Below are 12,232 nucleotides of genomic sequence, written 5' to 3'. Positions count from 1 at the left end.
TGTTGATTTGGCCACTCCTAATGTTGCTGCTATCCTCTCTAATGGATTTGTTTAGTTTTTGAAGACTTACAATGGCCTGTTTCACTTGCATGGACAGCTTCTTTGAAAGCATGATGCAGGTTCACAGCAATAGATTTCAAATGCAAATACCACACTTAGATTAAACTCCAGACCTTTTACCTGCTTAATTGATGAAGAAATAACAGAATAGCCCACACCTGGCCATGAAAAGAGATTTTGATTCAATTATCCATTACTTTTGGTCCCTTGAAAAAGGGGGATGGCTACATTTAAGAGCTGTAATTACTAAACCCTTCCTCCAATTTGGATGCACATACCCTCAAATTTAACCTGAGAGTGTGCACTTTCAGCCCATATTCATTAAATAACTACATCCTGTTCCAAATTATTATGCAAATTACATTTTTCTCATTTACCTAAATAATTTATGTAAATAACAGTCAGCATAATTCTCCTGTTATCAACTATTAAGAGTACAATTCAAATTTTATTGAACAAACCTCCTAATGATAACAGTATTTTTTTTAAACATAAAAAACTTACAATGCACTGTTCCAAATTATTACGCACAGTAAGTTTCAAAACAGTTTATAGGTTATAATAAACTGAAAATTGTCATGTTGTGTTTGCAGCATATTTACTGAAATCAAAAGCTATTTCAATCAAACTAACAGGTCACGTTACATTTTAACATAGGACCCCTTATTTGATAACAGCTTCACAAGTCTTGCATCCATTGAACTTGTGAGTTTTTGGACAGTTTCTGCTTGAATTTGTTTGCAAGATGTCAGAATAGCCTCCCAAAGCTGCTGCTTGGATGTAAACTGCCTCCCACCCTCATAGATCTTTTGCTTGAGGATGCTCCAAAGGTTCTCAATAGGATTGAGGTCAGGGGAGGATGGAGGCCACACCAAGACTTTCTCTCCTTTTATCCCCATAGCAGCCATTGATACAGAGGTATTCTTTGCAGCATGAGATGGTGCATTGTCATGCATGAAGATGATTTTATTATGGAAAGCATAGTTCTTCCTTCTGTACAAGGGAAGAAAGTGGTCAGTCAAACTCCACATACTTTGCAGAGGTCATCTTTACACCTTCGGGGAACCTAAAGGGGCCGACCAGCTCTGTTCCCATGATTCTGGCCAAGAACATGACTCCACCACCGCCTTGCTGATGTCGCAGCCTTGTTGGAACAGGGTGGCCGTCCACCAACCATCCACTACTCCATCCATCTGGACCATCCAGGGTTGCACTGCACTCATCAGTGAACAGGACTGTTTGAAAATTAGTCTTCATGTATTTTTCTGCCCAATGCAGCCATTTCTGCTTGTGAGCATTGGTTAGTGGTAGCCAAATAGAAGGTTTATGCACAGTTGCAAGACTCTGGAGGACTCTACACCTTGATGTCCGTGGGACTCCAGAGGCACCAGCAGCTTCAAATATCTGTTTGCTGCTATGTAATGGTATTTTAGCAGCTGCTCTCTTGATCCGATGCATGGATCTGGCAGAAATCTTCCTCAATGTGCCTTTATCTGCACAAACCCGTCTGTGCTCTGAATCAGCCACAAATCTCTTAATAGTGCGATGATCACGCTTAAGTTTTCGTGAAATATCGAATGTTTTCATACCTCGTCCAAGGCATTGAACTATTTCACTCTTTTCGGCAGCAGAGAGATCCTTTTTCTTCCCCATAATGCTTGAAAATGGTGCTCTGCTTAATAATGTGGAACACCCTCCTTTAGTAGTTTTTCCTTAAATTGGGCTCACCGGCCAATCTAATTATCACAGGTGTCAGAGATTGTTTTCAGTGATCAAAAGAGACCTGACACACAATGCTATCCATGAGTTAAACTGAAAAAAAAAAAAAAATCTTTGTGACACTTAAATAGAATTTGCATAATAATTTGGAACAGGGTGTATAGCTTGTATATGTTTTGGAAGAATACCTGGAAAAAACTAAAATTGTGCCTGTGTCCAAATATATATGGACCTAACTGTATCCAAGCACTTATATGTATTCCTTCCAGTGAACAATGTTTCTTCAAAGAAGTTTTCTGGTAACGTGCATATCTACTCGATGGCTGACGAAGGGATGATTCAGGGCTCTAGCTTCAGAATTAGAAAAAAAAAAGAATGGTCTAGAAAATCCAAACCAGGCAACTGTTTCATCTCTAAAGAATGTTTGGCTTAGGACTTATAGAACATTTTGGTAACCAGTTGAATGAAACAAATGTTCTGTACGTTTGTACGTTCATTAACCACTTGCCGACCGCGCATAGCCGAATGACGGCTTCACCGCGGCCGGCCAGTTCTGAGTGGACGTCATATGACGTCCTCCCAGAACGCGCTCTCCTGCGCGCCCCAGGGGGCGCGCACCCGGCGATCTCCGTGATCGCTGTGTCCTACGGACACAGCTGATCACGAGATGTGGTGAAAGGCCGATCCCACCGGCCTTTTACCACGTGATCAGCGGTGTCCAATGACACGCTGATCACAGGAAAATGCAAGTGCCGGTTCTCGGCTGCACTTTCCTCACGCTGTCAGATCGTGAGGAAAGTACTGCCGAGAACCGGCAGTTGTCAGAGCGGGGATCGGCACCGATCATCAGGGCACTGATGATCAGTGCCCTGATGATCGGTGCCCAGCAGTGACCCCCGCAAGTTCCGATCAGCTGTGCGCCCACTAGCCCCGCCCACCCATTCCCAGCAGTGCCCCCACCTGTGCCCAGCAGTGCCCCCACCTGTGCCCAGCAGTGCCCCCACCTGTGCCACTCTGCAGTGCCACCTACCTGTGCCCAGCAGTGCCACCTACATGTGCCCAGCAGTGCCACCCACCTGTGCCCACCCACCTGTGCCCACCAGCGCCACCCACCTGTGCCCACCAGTGCCACCCACCTGTGCCCACCCACCAGTGCTGTCCACCAGTGCCACCCACCAGTGCTGCCAGTCAGTGCCACCAGTCAGTGCCCAGGGGTTGTGCCAGTCAGTGCCGCCAGTCAGTGCCCAGAAGTGATGCCAGTCAGTGCCGTCTATCAGTACCCATCATCAGTGTCACCTATCAGTGCCGCCTATCAGTGCTGCATATCAGTGCCGCCTATCCGTGACCCCTAATTAGTGCTGTCTATCAGTGCCGCCTATCCGTGCCACCTCATTAGTACTGCCTATCAGTGCCCTTTAGTGCTGCCTATCAGTGCCCATCAGTGCCGCCTATCAGTGCCCATCAGTGCCGCCTCATCAACGCAAATCAGTGAAGGAGAAAAAATACCTGTTTGAAAAATTTTATAAAAGAAACAAATAAACTTTTTTTTTTTTTTCAAATTTTTTGCACTTTTTTTAATTTATAGCGCAAAAAGTAAAGCGCCCAGTGGCGATTAAATACCACCAAAAGAAAGCTCTATTTGTGAGAAAAAAATGATCAAAATTTCATATGGGTACAATGTTGCATGACCGCGCAATTGTCAATCAAAGTGCGGCAGCGCTGAAAGCTGAAAATTGGCCTGGTAAGGAAGGGGGTATAAGTGCCTGGTAGGCAAGTGGTTAAAGTGCCTTTGATGCAAAAATAATTCCCAGAATACAAGCTGTCCCTTGCAAAGAAGAAATGTAATACCTCTCCCACTGCTGAACACATCTCCAATATACAGAACACATCTCATGAAGTCTCTGCAGAAACTGACACTTCTGGTAGTGTCAATTGTAGCTAGCTGTGCTCTGTGTTGACTTCCGCCGACCTCTACCTAACTACAGGACAGATTAGTGACTGTCAGAGACGTGCTGGCCATAGCACAGCTAACGTTTCAAGGCACACAAATGCGTGATCCTGCTGGTGCCTGTCCAGATGTGCAAACATGTGCATTCACCACTGATACCGGGGTCAAGTGGCCTATATAAGTGCGGCAGCTGCACTAGCTTGTTGCAGTCTGATCTGCAGCTCTCCCCCGTATTCCTGTATGTGTTCCTGTATTGATACTTGTGATTGACCCGGCTTGTCACCTGCACTAAGCTTGGCTTGTTTCCTGGAATTTGCCTCTGCCTCCTGTCTCTATCTGATCTGCCTCTACTGTTGCTGACATTGGCCTGTGACCTGACTTCTCTTCTGCCTGCTGTTTATGCCTGATCTGCCGGTCTGTTACTGACCCAGCTCGTCTGACTCTGTATCTTGCTCCAGCAGCCTGCTTTGCTGTGCCATCTGCCTGGTGCCAGCCTACTCTACTGAGCCATCTGCCTACTACCAGCCTGCTCTGCTGAGCCACTTGCTGCAAGCCCGGTCTGCTGTTGACTTCTGCCTACAGCCAGCTCTACTCCTGTCATCCATCCACTGAGGTGTCAGCTACTCCCATGCACAGTACTGGACTGATCAGGCACTCATAGCCCGTCGTGCTCTCGTGGTTGCTGTTCCAATCTCAGTGGCCACTGAGCCGGAGCTGTACTAGAGGCCTTCCTCTGCATGTCAGGCTTCCCAACGAGGTACGTGACAGTGACATAGGGAGATGGATCCGTATTCAGTGGCATAGGAAAGTACTTTGTACAAATATAGCCACCCTTTAACAGGAAGTCAGATCACAGAAGAAGAAAAAAAAAAAAAAAAAAAAAGGAATGTGAATATTTGGAAGCTGCTGGGAGCAAAAGAATAAACCAGATTTTGGCACTTTAAGCCAAGATAGTAAACCTTCTCCCATTATGATTTCTTCTAAGATAGGCTGATGCTGGAGTGTTGCCACCCCCTCTCCAGTGCCTAAAATGTTTATGGGACCAAAGGGAACATCGTATGTCTGCAGACATTGAGACAATCAATCTCTGATATCTGCGGCCAGCTAACGTGAATCTGTGGAGTTAACAAAAGTTATAAAGACTTACTTAGAATAGTAGGCTTCGCTAGGGGCCTATATAGTAGAACTGGTGCTCTGAAGAGAGTGGGATTCCTGAAACCTGTAAATGTACACTTTCACAGCCACTCAAGGAAACAATTAGTAACCTATAGCCATTATTTTGCCCTGAGAACATCCAGCATTGGAATGATACAGAATTCAAAAGATGTGAGATGACGTCCCTATGCAGACCTCAGATGAAGGTGGGGGAACCCCTTCATGGCTGTCATGTTAGCAGGGACCGACGGAATTTAGATTAGCGCACAGAAGTCCCATGGCTGGGCGGGGGGGTTGGCTTTGGGGGTGATGAACAAAAAAACACAACCACCACCATCTCTGGCTAGCTTTAGTTACGATCACAAGTAAAAAAGAAATAGAACAGTAACAGTATACAGAAAAATATTACTTTGTGCATTCCTGTTGTAATAAACTGGGATTGAGTGTGAGATTTCTTTTTCACAAGTTTTTTGTAACCTTGTTGCGCAACCAAGCAACAATCCAAGAAATCTGAAAACAAAAATCTAAAAATACATTATAAAAAAGCTGAACAACTTCAACAAATTTATAACTAGCTTTTTAAAATAAGATGCACATGAAAGGGTCTTGAACAAACAATACAAAAATGATTATGTGGTTTAACAATATGCACAAACAAAGTCGCATTACAAATCATACACAATTATTTCAGTTGCAGATGTTCCAAGCAATGCGTCTGCAAAAATGTTTCTGTGCCACTTTGATTTGACTTCAATGCGACTTCTAATTTCACATGAAAGTTGCACTGGAAATCACACAACAATGGGGTCGCAGCAGTGTGAACTGAGCCTTAGGCTGGCCATACATTATACAATTATCTTCCAATTTTCTGCCCAATTTCCTTTAGATTTACCTTCAACTGTGTAGTGCAAGGGCCTGCCTAATTGGACACAACTGAAAGTGTTGCTTAGGTTTGTCCTCCTATTATATGGTTTTAGGTAAATCTAAACCAAAAATCTCCAGATAATTGTATAATGTATGGCCAGCCTTAGTTTCACAAGGTTTTAAAATATACTGTTAGAGGAAGCTAGGCTGCCTAATCAGGCCGTAACTACACACTATAATAGCCTGCATAAAGGACTTTTTTTGTTTTGCATTGTTTAGTTCTAGTATGCTTCTTTGCTGCAAAACTCATATAGAAATTCCCTGCATGCTAAAAGAAAATTGTCCTTAAAACTTACTTTTTTTATGGTTTGTTGCATAACACAGGTAGTATATAATTACTGTAAAATTAAGTTTGATCCAAGGCTTGTTAAAATTGCATGGCGTATGGTTGGATGGAGTTCTAAATACAGTTCAGCTGCAATGTACTCAACAGAATCCGTATCCCCTTTCTACAGAATGTCAGCAACATTAGCCAGCAACACAATATAAACAGGTAACAATGTAAGGAGATGAATGAGCATTTTCCAAAATCGCTAACTGCATAAAAACACATGTATGGCTTTTCCTACATTTCGTGACTTCGGCTGCATGGAAGGAGGGTGGGATAACACTGTAAAAATAGCGGAAGATCCTCGCTTTCATCACATTGAATGCACGCATTATTATTCAAACATCATTAGAGGAGTTCATGCTGTACTGAGGCATCAATTCCTGTCACATCCCATGCATAGAGAAGATTTCAATGGTTTTGTTACAGTGTATTGTACTTACTATCTACATGCCAAATACTCACCATTCTCTGACAGAACTCATTACAGGAACACTGATAACAGCTGTAAGTAAATGTAGGGGAGCAAATCCAGAAAATAAAATACTGATGAATAATCTGACACTCTTGGTTTTATTATGTTAGTGCAAATACCAGGGATGTGCAGGAACCCGCAGTAACCAATCCAAAAAGCTTCTATTTGTTTGACTCTTCTAGACTGCTGATATTTGCTGTAGCCAAAGTCAAGGGGGTCCCATTTTCTGTTGGCTTTTTATTTAAATAATATATACAAGTTTTTAGGAGAAGTGACAATTTTCCATGTTGGATGTAAGCGCGCCAGAGCAGGGAACTCTGGAATCCCAGAGGTTCAAGAAACTAGTGGGTGATCCAGTTCAGCAGAAGTTTAACACCTATGCTAACTAACCTGTGTAAGAAAGATGAATATATTTACCTATATTCAGCCCACTCCGATGTTTGGTTTTGTGGCCAGCGTGGCTCCAGGAGGGATTGCAGACAATGGATAGGCCATTGAAGCCTATGGGTGATGTCATAGCCGGAATTCCACTTTAAAACATGGAATTTAGGTAGGCTAATGTTTAAATTACAGGGTACAAACAGCATTAAAGCATATTTCCATTTTTGCAGTCAAATTTGAGAAAACCCCACTGTATGTTTGGTATGTGTGCCCATTCACACAGCATACGTACATGTTTTTTTACCTTTTAGATGCCGCTCGGGAGGAGGTGTCATTGCTGACTGCAAGGTTTTTTGAAAGCCCAGGTTGTCTGATCTCCCATGAGGGAGCCCAGCAACCTCAGATATGTGATTACTGTACACTGTTGAATTTTGCCTTCTCATCATACATTGTAACAAACTATCTGTAAATTGCTACACTATAAGGATCTCTCCTAGGGTCTCTGTCTTTGCTTGCTCTTTTTCTCTTCACTTCATATCTTTGGAGACACACAGAATCCAAGTCAAAGGAAATTAATCATAGAAGTCTTCATATATTGACAGACCGTGATTTTGGGGGCCCACCCCTTTGGTCAGTGTCCTCTTCTTAAGGACCATCCCCCTGATTCACATCAATCTAAAGACAGTTGGCTGACATGGTAAACCTCTGACACCATGAATTTATTGAAAGAAAATTCTCAACTCCTTTAGTAAATCAGTCTCAATGCATTTGTGTCAAGATGTGATAAAGCTATGCCTACAATCTATCATGCACATATAAAATACACATTCATACACCTGTCTTCTGCCATGGACCAGCTTTCAAAATAGGGAAACATTGACAGAGTTTCTTTTAGAACTCATCCAATTTGAGTATTTTTTAGAGATCACCTGCTCGTTCCAATCACCTACATTATAATTGTACTCTGGGGTGGCTATTGAGGAGAGCCTATTACAAAAGTAAATATCTTAAATGTGTTTTTTAAACTTTATGGGTTAAGAGCATCAAATTCAGCCAACGCATTTCAGGGAAAAGGACTCCCCCTTTTTCAGGGCTTCAATAATAGACATTATTAGAACCACAGTGAGTATTTTTTAGAGATCACCTGCTCGTTCCAATCACTTACAGTATATAATTGTACTCTGGGGTGGCTATTGAGGAGAACCTATTACAAAAGTAAATATCTTAAATGTGTTTTTGAAACTTTAATGGGTTAAGAGCATCAAATTCAGCCAACGCATTTCAGGGAAAAGGACTCCCCCTTATTCAGGGCTTCAATAATAGACATTATTAGAACCACAGTGAGCTAGAATAGAAAACCTATGTTAGGGCATAATAAAGACAGTCATCTCTTAAACGGCATTAGGAGAGTTTATCATCTGCTGAGCACCTCTTTTGTCATGATCAGAGAGGTAGCATCTAAGGACCAGAACAAGGTCCACTGTATAACCTTCAGAACCTAGTCTCACATCTGTTGGTCCATTGCTATCACACACGACAAACCTGAACTGGAAAAAAAACCCCATCTAGGTCAAAAAGTGTAAGAAAATGTAATGCAGAAACTAGAACAAATGTTCCTTATAAATAAACATGAGACATGTAAAAAAATCCTAATTCATGGCAAACATGATTAGTACGTAAGCAAGCTTCTGAACACAAGATGTTTAACATATTGGTAAATATGTGTTAGCATTGGCACGCATGTATAGATTTCATTTTTAGTAATAAACAACTAAATATGGACAATTTGATTCACATCCCCCTCATGTGCTGATCCAGAGCTACCATCACCTCCCACAGACAGATGCCTCTGTAACCTCTCTCTTCAGTTCTTTTGTCACTGTATTATTTTCCAAAATAAGCCTGTATGGGAAAGTGTCTATTTCAGACCAGCTCTTTAATGGACTAAAAATATGTTTGGTTTTGTGGCCAGGAAAAAAATGTGCTATATTTATTGAAATGTCCCACAAAATAATGATTAAGCTTGAAGCAGAAGGGATAACTTGGACTAATGTCATGCCTCCAATCTGTTGCTGGTGTGACTGTACTAACTCTTTGCTATTCTCCAAAACAGTAATACGTAACACTTTACAAAGTATTCCAGAAAACATCCTATATCACGTAACAGTCATATGGCAACAATAAAATATAGCTCATAAAGAAATACTTGAATTTTTCAGACTTCCTTACGTAATATATGACAAATATGCATTGCCTGACCAACATGAGGCCTGCATTCACACCTAGTAAGCACCTATATGGGCTTCTGTTCAGCGTTTTTGCACACGTATATGCCGTTTTATTTCACTGTCTTGCAAGCACATGCATGCAAACTCTTGGGTGGGAGGAGAGGAGGATGAGTGCTGACGAAAACAGTTCTTTAGGTGTAAGACAATTCCACTGAAGTCCATGGAGTCAAAAATGTGACACAGCTTCAAAATAAAGCTCATGTATATTTTCGAGCTTTGCGTGAAGAGCCTGGATTGAAAAGAATGGGATTCCTATTGCTGAGTGATGTTATGTATAAGTTTAAGCGCAAAAACACGTGCAAAAATGCTCAGTTGTGAACAGAGACTTAATACCACCTTGACCACATACTTTTTTTTTTTTTTTAAATGATTTCTTATGTTTGTCATTCAACAAGTGGGTACACTTTGGCAAGTCCAATACATGAAATAGTTTACAGTTACACAGTAAAGTTGGAAATAAGTGAGAATGAAAAAAAACTGTGCTAAGACTGCTGGATGTCAAAAAACATAGCAGCTAGCATGATACCATGATAATACATAGTATAATAAACATCACAAAGCAATTGTGCAGCGCTAAAATAAATTAAAATGTATGTGCAATACAATAGTGCAATGCACAAATATCAAAGTCTTATGTGTCACCACAAATTGAAAAAATAAAGCAATCCAAATGTGAAGCCAAAAACCGTGAATTCAGTGGTTCTTCAATTATGAGGGAAATGACAGATGTGGATATCAAATGCTACCAAAACTTAATGATGAGCAAAACAGCACCTCGGTGTACAACAAAGGGAGGCTTATCAGAATCATATGACCTCCAATTAAATGTGGTCAACTAGCATTTGTGTATCAATCCAAGATATCCAACTTTCCTCAAAACCACATGTCAAACGATGGTACTGCTGTGTTATATCAGATCACTGTGCATATATACTCAGCTGGACATAGTATCATGAAAAAGAAAAAGACAGGCTCTCTTTAGTGTAATCCTGATTAAAACACCAATTTAATGTGGGAAATGCACTTACAATGAAAAGATGAAAATCAGGCACTTCATATCATATAAACAACCTGTATTTCAATATCCAAGTTGGCTGTGGCGGGATCATGTATGCGTAGTGGCGTGTGTTCCGTCTCTGGGAATAAGCTTAAGTACGTCTGTGTGAAGAAGGCCTAAAACTAAAATCTAGGCAGTGAGAGATGCTTGCAAATGCCTTAAAAAATATCTATGAACATCCTAGAATCTTTGGTCCTACCTTCTCCTAATTATCAGAGGGGTCACATACTCACTGTGATGGGCCAATATAGGAGGTGCAGCCATCTCCAGACTAACCCAGTGTTCAGGTCTGATTCAGGGCACCTGGGGTGATTATGTAACCATCTGGAGGTCTTTGTCTGCATTTTCATGGTTGTAACCGGCTTAAGGCACTTTTAAAGTGCCAGGTATACGTTATTTTACATACTAGATCATCTAAAATGCAAAGCTAAACTCAAGGCAGATGTATATAGAGAATAAAAACAAACATAAAAAACAATGAATGCAGCGATTTATTTTTTTAAAATACAACTTGCGTAAATACCAGATTATCTGATCTTGACTTGCGTTCAGTCTTGCATTCACATGCATAGACAAGAAACATGCTGAACGGAGCAGACAGAAGAGGTATGACATCATCAGCCTGCTGCTGCACCATCACTGTCCTATTTCAGGCTGGTGGCTGGGAGGTGACCGGTTTTGCTCAACAACATTAGCGAGAAGCCAAGTCACCAAGCTGGCTATGCTGTCTGGCTGTATACATCTCAGATATAGATTTCTGTGACAGTAAAAGTCCCTGCCATGGTGTGAGTTTACAAAATTGGTATGAAAAGGACACAGGATTCTCAAAGGTGCAGTTTGAGAAACTCGGTCATATTTATTGTGAATGGAGAAACTGTGCTCCTGTTTTCTTTGGATTTGGTGGTTCCGTATCAGGACCTGAAGCTTGAAGTTTCCAAGCTGCTTTGGGTGGGCTTCAATCCTGTGTGAGGGCACAGGTGTGCAGGATTAATATAAGCCAGATCTGAGCATAGTTTGGGGCAGTTGTGTGAAAATAGTGGTGTGCTCCAGCCAGGAGGGGTGACATTCTCGGGAGACAAGACTGTATGTTGGGTGAACATCTTGCCCAAAGGACTGGGAAAGTCAGGATAGCTACGCAGGTCTGTAGAGGCAAAGAAAGCGGAGGATATTATCGTGTTCACAGAAGGGGCTGGAGGGAGTCCTGTGTTCCAGAGAAGTGGGAGAGCCCAGAGTGCTGGAAGAACCCTATGCAGTGGGACCTGAGCAGTAAGGTACTGCATGTACAGACTGGATGAGTTTGAGGAGTCCATGGTCTGGGAGACTAGAGCGAGCAGTGTTGCTGCGCATTGAAGAGCCATGTGGCTCTGCATTTTTTTAATACTGTTTTTCGGTGAAGCTGAAACCCCTGTGTAGGCAACCTGTTGGTATTGGGCTTTCGCTTTTTTTTTTCCTTTTTAATAAATTGGGTCTTTAAAAATAGTTTTTACTGAAGTGGACTCAAAAACGCATCCACCAGGAGAGCCAAACATCCCCCAAGATCACAGATACAGGTTATATTATACAGTCAGGTCCATAAATATTGGGACATCGACACAATTCTAAAATTTTTGGCTCTATACACCACCACAATGGATTTGAAATGAAATGAACAAGATGTGCTTTAACTGCAGACTGTCAGCTTTAATTTGAGGGTATGTACATCCAAATCAGGTGAACGGTGTAGGAATTACAACAGTTTGCATATGTGCCTCCCACTTGTTTAGGGACCAAAAGTAATGGGACAATTGGCTTTTCAGCTGTTCCATGGCCAGGTGTGTGTGTTATTCCCTCATTATCCCAGTTACAATTAGCAGATAAAAGGTCCAGAGTTCATTTCAAGTGTGCTATTTGCATTTGG

Source organism: Staurois parvus, unplaced genomic scaffold, assembly GCF_062004578.1.
Source record: "Staurois parvus isolate SC_StPar_1 unplaced genomic scaffold, SC_StPar_1.0 ptg000094l, whole genome shotgun sequence".
Lineage (NCBI taxonomy): Eukaryota > Metazoa > Chordata > Amphibia > Anura > Ranidae > Staurois > Staurois parvus.
Note: the sequence above shows the minus strand (reverse complement) of the source record.